Genomic DNA, 10,331 nt, shown 5'->3' with positions numbered 1-10,331 from the left:
AATTTTCAGTAATAGTTTGCACAGGTGCATGTTTTATACAGCGAAATCAAGTCCTGACAATGCATTAAAATTCTATCAGTAGTTTTCAGATGAGGTTTTGTTACAGCTAGACCCATATTATTTACATTCTAGCTCTTTTCAGGACTGCCAATAAAGTGCAAGGACTTTTACAACACTTCGATGGCAACATGGCAGTGAGTGAAGTGAGTTGGGGGTTAACGCCGCTTTTAACAGTATTCCAGTTATATCACGGCATGTCAGCTTAATGTGGGAGGAAAGCCCGAAGTGATGCAGGTCTCAGACGTTAACCACTTCTGTGAAACCCACGATGACAGGTATGGTGCTGACAAACCTGGAAACATAATCGGGGTGAACCAAGATTCGAACCCAAAATCATAGGTTTCTGGTGTAGCCAAGGGAAGCAACTCTGCACAGCAAATCGCTGGGCCTCAGACTACTCGGCCACCCATGCCCCCGTAAAATGACAGAATCAAGCACTTTTCAGACATGGTTAAATTCAAGCACTTCTAAAATCTGTGCAAACCCAGAGCTACCATGTAAAACAAGATTAAAGCATTTCTAGTTATGCCTGTAAAGATCCAGTTTGGAATTTATCTTCAGCAACCCATGCTCGTCTTAAGAGGCGACTAATGGGATCAGGTGGTCTGGCTTGCTGACTTGGTTGATGCATGTCATCATTTTCCAATTGCGAAGAACGATCATGATGTCAATCACTGGATTGTCTTGTCCACGGTTGATTATTTACAGACTGGTGTCATATAGCTGGAATATTGCAGATTGCTGCGTTCAACAACAAACTTTTGAAGTTGAGTGGCAACACTAAAGATAATGGATCAAGTAAACATCAAGTAAAGCAGTGGTTGATAGCATAAGCAATGAGTGAGTTGGGTTTAATGCTGCTTTGGTAGTGTGGAACATTGCCTCAAAATCACTGGTTTGTGGTTTAACACCGGTTTGAACAGTGTTTCAGGCATATCAATGCATGTCATGTCACATGAAAGCCCCAAGTGATGCAGGTCTTGGGTGTTTAACAGTTTGGTGAAATACAGGACTCAAACCCAAGATCAAAGGTTCCTGGTATGCCAAGGTATGAAACTGGAAACAGTGAATTACGTTGGCTGACACAACTGGGCCACAGTGTCGGTACAAAATAGACACGTTTGTTACAGTGTGCCACAGATTCCAAGAAAAAACAAAACAAACCATGGTAGGAGAAACATTTATTTGCAATGCAAGTGCTCAACAAAAACACCATATGTTAAGAAAAACAAAATGACTTAAACCCCCAAAGAGAGTATTCAATCAGTTTATTCATATATAACTGTAAGGCCACAGGCCCATAGTACAGAATACATGACAATGTGGAAGCGGTTAGGAATGTTACAAGGATTCATTTCTTAATAACATGGCATGATATATAAAGAGAGAGAGATTTTGTATAGCCGTTTTGCTCACATGTGAAATTAAAGAGATAAACTTGTATTTATTTGGATGTACATAGTATTTCTGTTCAATATATTTTTTCCTTAAATTGTCATATTTACAACATACAAGTAGAAAATGAAATTCATCTTCGACAACATTTAAAGAACATTGTTTACATAATCTTAAACATTTGGGTATTTTGTTGTGCCTGCCAACTTCAACCATTAACCTGTGTGAGCTGCATCTAAATTGTGTTAATGATATTCTGCATTTTCTTATATTTACATCAGTTAAATATTTTTCTGCGCATATTTGCATTTTAAAATATCTATAATATTCACATTTGCTAGAAACATCTACAGTAGATCTCCATGTTTGAAAGTACATGTCAAAAAGCGTCTGCCTTATTTTCGATATGAACATGGCATGATTCTCTAAGAAACATTGGTTTTCCCAGATGTAACCATACCCACATTTATACAGTAGACATTTAACATTGTATGCCCAATTTTGATCTCCATTCTTTTCATACAATAGCATCATATTATAACATTTTTTTGGCAATCTACTTACTGGCATTTTTAGTAATTTTAACCAGTATCGTATGATTTTTAAGTAGTGATATATATACAAGGGCATGCGACCACATTCACCATAAACCATTACGTTAGACGTACTATGTTTAACACCAAGAAATCTTTTGCATGCGTATAAATGTACGGATTCAATTTCTTTAGCCTCTGCAAAACCCCATATTTCTGAACCATAGGAAAGAATAGGAGCTATTTTTGTGTCAAAGATTGTGATCGCTAAAATGTTCAAACGTTTGTAACATGCCCAATAGCATCTTTTTAGCTTGGATTGCTGCATTACATATATGTCGGTTCCATGATAATTTACTTGAAAATATTACACCAAGATATTTATATGAGGTTTCAGTTTGGAGTAATTGTCCCCGAAAGTACCACTTTTCGTTTTTTGACAGCGTATTTCCTTTGCTAAATACAACAATTTTTGTCTTATCTAGATTAGCATTAAGTTTCCACGTATCACAGTACAATTCTAGCTGATTTATCAAAGTTTGTAAACCTTTCACAGTACTCGAGAACATGATTATATCATCTGCAAATAGTAACATAAATATTTTTATAAGTTCAGGATGTAATTGTATACCATCATCATAATTTCTTTTGATTTGGGCTGCAAGCTCATTAATAAAAAAACAGAACAAAAAAGGGCTTAATACACATCCTTGGCGTACACCAGTATGACATATAAAAGAATCTGAATACATGCCGTTTTGTTTAACACATGATTTAACTTCCTTATAAATACCACATAACAATTTACCCATTTTATTACTGACACCATGTGAATTAAATAGATACCATAACTTATCTCTACAGACTGAATCGAATGCTTTCGAAAAATCTACAAATATAGCATACAATTTTCCACGTTTACGTTGAATATACCTATCTATAAGAGCCTGGAGAATAAACATATTATCAGTGGTTGAGTAACCTTGTCGAAAACCTGCTTGCTCTTCCTCAATCTTATCAAGTGCTTCCGACCACAATACCAAGCGTTTATTAATAATGCTAAGAAATATCTTACTGAATATACTGGTAAGTGTAATCCCCCTATAGTTTTCAACATCAGTCACTGAGCCTTTTTTGTGAATTGGAACGATGGTTCCAAGTGTCCAACCTTTTGGAAAGTAAGAGGTATCCATTATTGTATTGAATAATATTTCCAAATACGACAGGGTATTATCAAGAGAGTATTTAAAGAATTCTGTTATAAGTTTATCAAATCCCGGGCTTTTCAAGTTTTTCAGATTTTGAATAACAGATTTAATTTCTTCTTTTGAGATTGGGGAATCTAATATTTCCGTTGCAAAATTGGTTTCATCATTATCAAAAGAGTTCAACGGGAAGTTATTTGTGGAATCATCACCGCTGAAAAGATTTTTGAAGTAATTAAACCACTCATGCATTTCGATGTTACTTTTAGTTTCCTTCTTTTTGCTGATGTTTTTCAAGATCGTCCAAAACTGTTTTGATGAGCTGATACTTTCTTCTAGTTTTTCTCTGCTTCTATCCATGAAATTTTGTTTCTTTTTTCTGCAAGTAGCTTTATACTTATTTTTCGAATCAGTGTACTTAGCAAGTGAGTCTTTATCCTTTAATTTTCTGAAATGGTTTAAAAGTGTGCATCTTTCTTTTTTTAACAACTCACATTCCCAGTCAAACCACTGTTTACTTTCTCTGTTAGGGGTTACTTCCCTTTTCATTACATTCCCTGCATATGTAATAGCTTCTGTAAATAACGATACACTTTCATCAATATTTGTAAAAACAGAATCAATAGCTTCTCTTAGGAGGCATGCAAAGGTATCTGATAACAGTCGTTCTTGGAAAATATCTGCTTTGCTGTTATCCCACTTAAACATTGAATGACTATGGTAGGCGTTTTCAAATGATGTTTTTCCACCTGAATGAAGCGCTCGTAATGACATTGTGATAGGCAGGTGCTGTAGAGAGTAGTACAAATGTCATGCTGGACAAAATGTACCCATAGGCATGTTACAAAAAGATGTCAAATCTAGTCAAGTTGAAAACATAGACATCTTGAAGAAACGTCATTATGCCAACAATCACAAACATATTGATCATTTCGACAGAGATTTGACACATTGCAGGTCAAGGGAAAGATTTGACACATTGCTGGTCTATGAAAAGAAACAAAAGGATATCATAGTAGTCACTATGGACATAAACAATTTATTCCATTCCAGTTTTGACTGGGGAAAGAAATGTATACTACTCAAAAGAAGTCAAAGAACACCTGATTCTTTCATATTACTATAGTTCATCTGCCAAAACATACATACATACATACATACATATATATATATATATATATATACACATAGATAATACATACATAATACATAATACATAAATATATAAATATATCCGTGTCATAATTTCATGATTAAAAAGTAAATAGAAAGGATTATACTAATGTTATCAATTTTAATGACAAATGAAATGCTCTTATAAAGTTTTGTGTCATTCTGAGAGTGTACAGTACACAGAGTTCTCAGCATCATGCCTTTATAATTATTCATGACACAATACTATTATCATCGGATCATCTGTTCTCGGACATACGTTTTCTATCACAATTACATGCACTATAACGAGGGGTGTGGCATCACACGGATATCTGAAGGCTGAAGGCGCCCATACAGGAATATATGACATTGTCGACTTCAGACCATCTGAAACGAAAGTTCAACTCATGGAGAATATTCGGCTGAATAAGAAACCAGTAAAGTACAAGACATACGTGCTGGTGGCACAACACGGTTACGTTGTCTTACGTACGCCAGTCAGACATTGTGTGCTCAACCCTGTTGTGCCCATCTTGGCTAAGTGTAAAGGGTTCGTGGCAAGACATAACACAACATTCAAAAGCATCAGCGGAGTTAAATGCTACCTAAAGAAATCATCTGTAGAGCAAATACTTCTGGATCCCAAAACAGCAACTTTCCAATACTCATCCCGTTTCATAGCTCTTAAGTATTCCATCATGTTTCCAAGGAAATATAATGCAGTACATATCCTAAATTGCTACTCCATCAACGCACATGTCAATTAGGTACAATAACAGCAATATTTTGAGACCACCCCCAACTCGGTCACATTTACACCTGTGAGAATGCAGGGGACGGTGTGAGGTCATCACCTCGGGACAGGTGTTAGGTAATTACCTCAGGTTATAGGCCATTTCATACATGCATGACAACACACTAATATTTTCTAAGTTGATCATCATTTTACCTGTAAAAGTACATTTTAAAGGTAATCACAGGGTCAGTTAGGTTGGTTGGTTGATTTATTGTTTAACGCCGCACTCAGCAATATTCCAGCTATATGACAGCGGTCTGTAAAAATCGAGTCTGGACCAGACAATCCAGTGATTGATAACATGATCATCGATCCATGCAATTGGGATCGATGACATGCATCAACCAAGTCAGCGAGCCTGACCACACGATCCCGTTAGTCGCCTTTTTACGAGAAGCATATTCACCTTTTAGGGCAAGCATGGGTTGCTGAAGACCTATTCTACCCCGGAATCTTCACGGGTCGGGTCAGTTAGGACAGGCTACATTAGGGCAAATTGCATTATTTTGATATATGCTCTTTTTATAGTCCTATGACTGGTATTTATTAAATGAAGCCAGAAAAGCAGTTTTCTAGCTTTTCCGACAGTACTTTAGTAAGAATACTATTAATGTTTTTAAAGCGTCCGAAAACCCATAACACAGGGATAAATGTTGTATTAAGGTAAGTGTAAGTGAAAATAGTGAAGCTGTCATTTATTCCAATAGTTACCTATTCAGATTCAAGTGTTTCTCTGTCTACAATAAATGCTACAACCAAAACCGACGAGACAACGTCAAATATGTCTTCTATGATTTTGAATGTAGGCAAGACATGGGGGAGCATATCCCAAATTTGTGTGTGGTGCAGTTAGGGTGTGGACGATGCATCGGTCAAGCAACAAAGGAGTTGTGCTGACACTGTCCATGGAGACAAGAAGGTTACAGTCCCAGCCGCGAGAAAGTGTTTTCGAGGCCCCACCACGCTACGCGATGTGTGTGTCTGGTTGACAACTCTGGCCGAAAAACCCAAGAAGAAGAACCAAGAGGAGGAGGGCGGTGCACGCAAGGGGACAACAGCACGCCTAGGCAAAAGAAAACAGGACGGAACCCTCTGAGGCCATCCTCCGACAAAACGTAGGCGACGTCCATCACGCCAAGAGGAGGGGAAGGGGGAAGATGCCATGGAGGTGGAGGCACCAACCCCGTTAGAGGAGGGAGGAAGAGAAGAGACGATGCGGTCTTATTTTCTCGGGTTTTGAGACCTCATATAAAACCGAAGTAATTTTTTCCTTATATTTGCCTTGTTTTTTTGCTTATTAGGGTAATGCTACTTAAAATTATTAATTTAAGTAGACCTTAAATGGCCTCTTTATAGTTCTGAGGTCTGCTGAACAATCAGTACAAGAAAACCTGGCCTGAATAATACAAGTTTTTATTAAATTTTGACATGAAAATCAGGCCATCTGCTGAACAATCAGTACAAGAAAACCTGGCCTGAATAATACAAGTTTTTATTAAATTTTGACATGAAAATCAGGTCAATGCTGTTTTTTGCAGAGATCTAAATCTATATATAATCTACATGACATTTTAAGTGAACATGAGCCGACTGGCCTCGTACTCTCCCCGTATTGATATTGAATGGCCAAGTTTATGCCAAGATGCTTCCGAAATACTGTTGTAAAAGCATTACTGCTCATGTTTCAGGTAATTTGTTCAATTTACTCATTTTGAGTACTACATATACAGCTAGTAATCCGGCAATATAAAAAAATACATTACTAGTTAAAACAAGTAGTTATTTTACCTTTTCAAGTAAATACTTTACTTAGTAATTAGAAAACATGAGTAAAGCAACTCTTTATTTTATGTAAAATAATTACTTATGTGGTCAGTAATACATTTACTTAGTAGATGTTGGATTACTGAGTAAATATTTCCTAGTTTGCAGTAAGTAAAACGTTTAATTAATTACTTAATCACAATTACTTACAAATTACTTGCAATGATTGCGTATTACTTGTCTGTCTGACAACTTTAATTACTAAATTTTAGTAATTTAGTTCCTTGATTAAAGTAATTTTAAGTAATTTTTTTTCCTGAGTGACTGAAATTTAGAATCCTGATATGTACAAAGTCAATTCATGAGGCTATGCAAATTTTGACTCATTTTATTTTTGTTGTTTTTGAGATATTTCATGAATCGTCAGTCTATAGTAATGGAGAAGTCTGATGATGTGAAGTCAACTTCCGAGGATGTTACGTTAAAGTATCTCGATGACACTGTTTCGACCAATTCCAGTGATTCAGATTGAATGATGATTCAGATACATCATCAAGTAGGCCTACATGATATTCATTGACAGTTTTACCAATATTACTGTTAAGTGACTTCTGTTGAACAGAAGAGATGGAACTGCCATGGAGGCATTTAATTTCACTACATTTTAAACAATTATTTGCATTCTAATTGATTTTACATATTAAGAAACTGTATCTTCATTGTATACTGCATAAGACATATTCCATGACATCTGTTCCAATGTCTGTCAAATGTCCATCAAATCTTCAACAGGTTCCTATTTCATGGAAATAAGTTTTTTCAAAAAACATATTTTGATGTTTATTTTACTTCTGAATCAGTATAGTTTGAATAAATTATACATGCATACATTAATATAAAGAAACATTCATTAACAAAAAATGTGTATGCTAATGTCATTTTCTTGACGGACAATTGCGGGACCTCAGTCTATCAAATGGCGATCTTATAGATGTACCGTTAGACAAGCTTTTACCAGAGAAACAGGTCAATTGTGAGAGATGTGGGGTTCGTAGTTCTTCAAGAAAACAAATGTGTAGGGTGTCGTGATAGGGAGAGATTACGAACGGGGGAAGAAACACTAAGGCCCAATCAAACCATTTAGACGGGGGACCTGTCACACCAATGACTCTAAACTTTGCGGAGGATGAGAGGTACAGCCACTTTCCATCTGGACAAAGACATGCACAACATCGTTCTCACTGACCCAATGTACATGACAATGTTGCGACAAATAGGTTAGGAAAACAAATTAGTTCATTATGGTGGAGATAAGAGACATTGGACCATTATTGGACTGCAGTTTGTCGTGACAGTTAGCCCTATTCGATCATCAAGAAATTGAAGGATGAAGCCACAGCAGTTTCTTATACCAGAATTCTTTCGAAACGCACAAAAAAGCCTGTGCTAATGCAAAATTAGAATTTGATGTATCTAAAAGGGTGTATCTAAAAGTCTGGTCTGGGCAAACTACATGTGACACCCTTTCTGGAGTATTTCTGTGACATAAGGAACTTTGAAACTTAATAAAACTGCCAAAAACGCAAACAACCATTAACAACCAACAGTAAAGTAGGGCTTTACTGCTTGTTTTCCATCTCGGCACTCATCACCCCCTATGCCACATGTGAATCAGCACCACATTCCGACAAAGGTTTCATAAGTTATGCAAAATCTCAATACACTTACCCAAATGCTAACTATCTTTTTCGCAAGGGATAATTAACTTTAGAATGGCAGTTCGTATGAATCACCTTTCACTTCTTCATTGTGACAAATATATGACAAAAGAATTATTTCATGGCAGGAAAAACCAAAAATACGGGGACATTGAGGTATTTGATGAAGAATCTATTTGACAAATTTAGTTCCAGTACAACAAGTGGCCAGCTATCTTTGGTGTAGTGTTTTGACTTTGTCTTAAAAGAAAAGAACAGACGAGTTGAGGATAAAAAAACGAAGGGTAAGCCAACTGATGGCATCCGGCTAATTTTTATCAGTCATTTTGGTCCACAAGTAATGTCAGTTTTTCCATCATTACTAATTTTGTTTATGTATTATAATTGCCAGTGAGTATTCTATTTTCTGCATGGACTGTACCAACTATGGATTGTTAACAGTAGCCATATTTTTCATGATCATCATGCTCATTGACATTACCATTGTAGTACATGTATCGTACAATTGTAGCTAGTTAGTCTTGTCATATTACACTTTTACACCGTTACAAACAGTAGGTAGCTAGTAAATATATATACTTTTTATACTGATTACATTAGAAAATTTGTCTTTACACAATAATCTCACACTTGAGTCTTTACTACAACTTTGTGAATAAAGATGATGTAGCTGATCAACTGATGTGCAGCCTTTTCTATATTCAACTGTTTTTGTTAATCTAAAAGCAAAGAGAAAAGTACAATGCGTCTTAATGAAAACTAATATAACTGTCAGACCTAAAAGAAAAAAAAACGGAAAGTGGGGGTAACTGCTGTCACAGGTATGGTCAGCAAACAGTACCAGGATTTGGGAGGAGAGACGCTGCATCACTGGGCTGGGCTGTTTGATGGAAGATTTTCCAAGGAGGTCCTTACAATTGCCTCAAGAACATAACCTTATCAGAAGTTCTCATCATTGATTTAAATAGGAATGCTCAGTGCTAAAATGTTTCAGGCACTTGAATATGTATGCAGTCAATGCTGCAGTAATGAACATTGGTTTGGTGGCTTACAGATCATCGCTTGTGGAGATTTCAAGCAACTTCCTCCAGTTCCTGACCACTTTCATAATGATCCAGGACTTTTCTGCTTTCAGTCATGTGTGTTCAAACATGTATTTCTTCACCACCTAAATATCCAAGAAGTTGTTCGCAAGGCTGAAGCGGATTTGATTGTTGCCAACAATGAACTTTGTAATGGACGCCCATCGGAGGAAACTCATACACTAATGAAGAATCTCAGTAGACCACTCAACACGAACTAAAGACCAACCTTGCTCTTTGGGACAAATTTTGATGTAGAATATGAAAATCAGATGGCACTGCATGAAGATGGGGAAAACATAAGATGTTATAGAGCACTGGACTCAGGTGAGACATTGCTGCTGCAGCTGCAGCGATGTCAAGCGAAGAAGAACTTACAGTTGAAAGTGGGAGCACCTGTTATCCTCATAAGAAATGTGAAACATTCTTTGGTAAATGGTTCAAAAGGAACTGTTCTTTCTTTCACAGACAAGGGTCCAGCTGATCATTTTGATGGCCGATGTGTACTTGTTGAACCCCTGAACTTTGAAATTTATTACTCTAACCAGAAGAAAGTGCGAGCCAACAGAAAACAGATCCCTTTACGCCTTGCCTTTGCTTTGACAGAACATTGAGCTCAGAGT

The sequence above is a fragment of the Haliotis cracherodii genome, unplaced genomic scaffold (assembly GCF_022045235.1).
Source record: "Haliotis cracherodii isolate W230 unplaced genomic scaffold, xgHalCrac1.p SCAF_10, whole genome shotgun sequence".
NCBI classification, from domain to species: Eukaryota; Metazoa; Mollusca; class Gastropoda; order Lepetellida; family Haliotidae; genus Haliotis; species Haliotis cracherodii.
The sequence above is the reverse complement of the archived record's forward strand: the minus strand, read 5'-3'. Positions refer to the sequence as shown.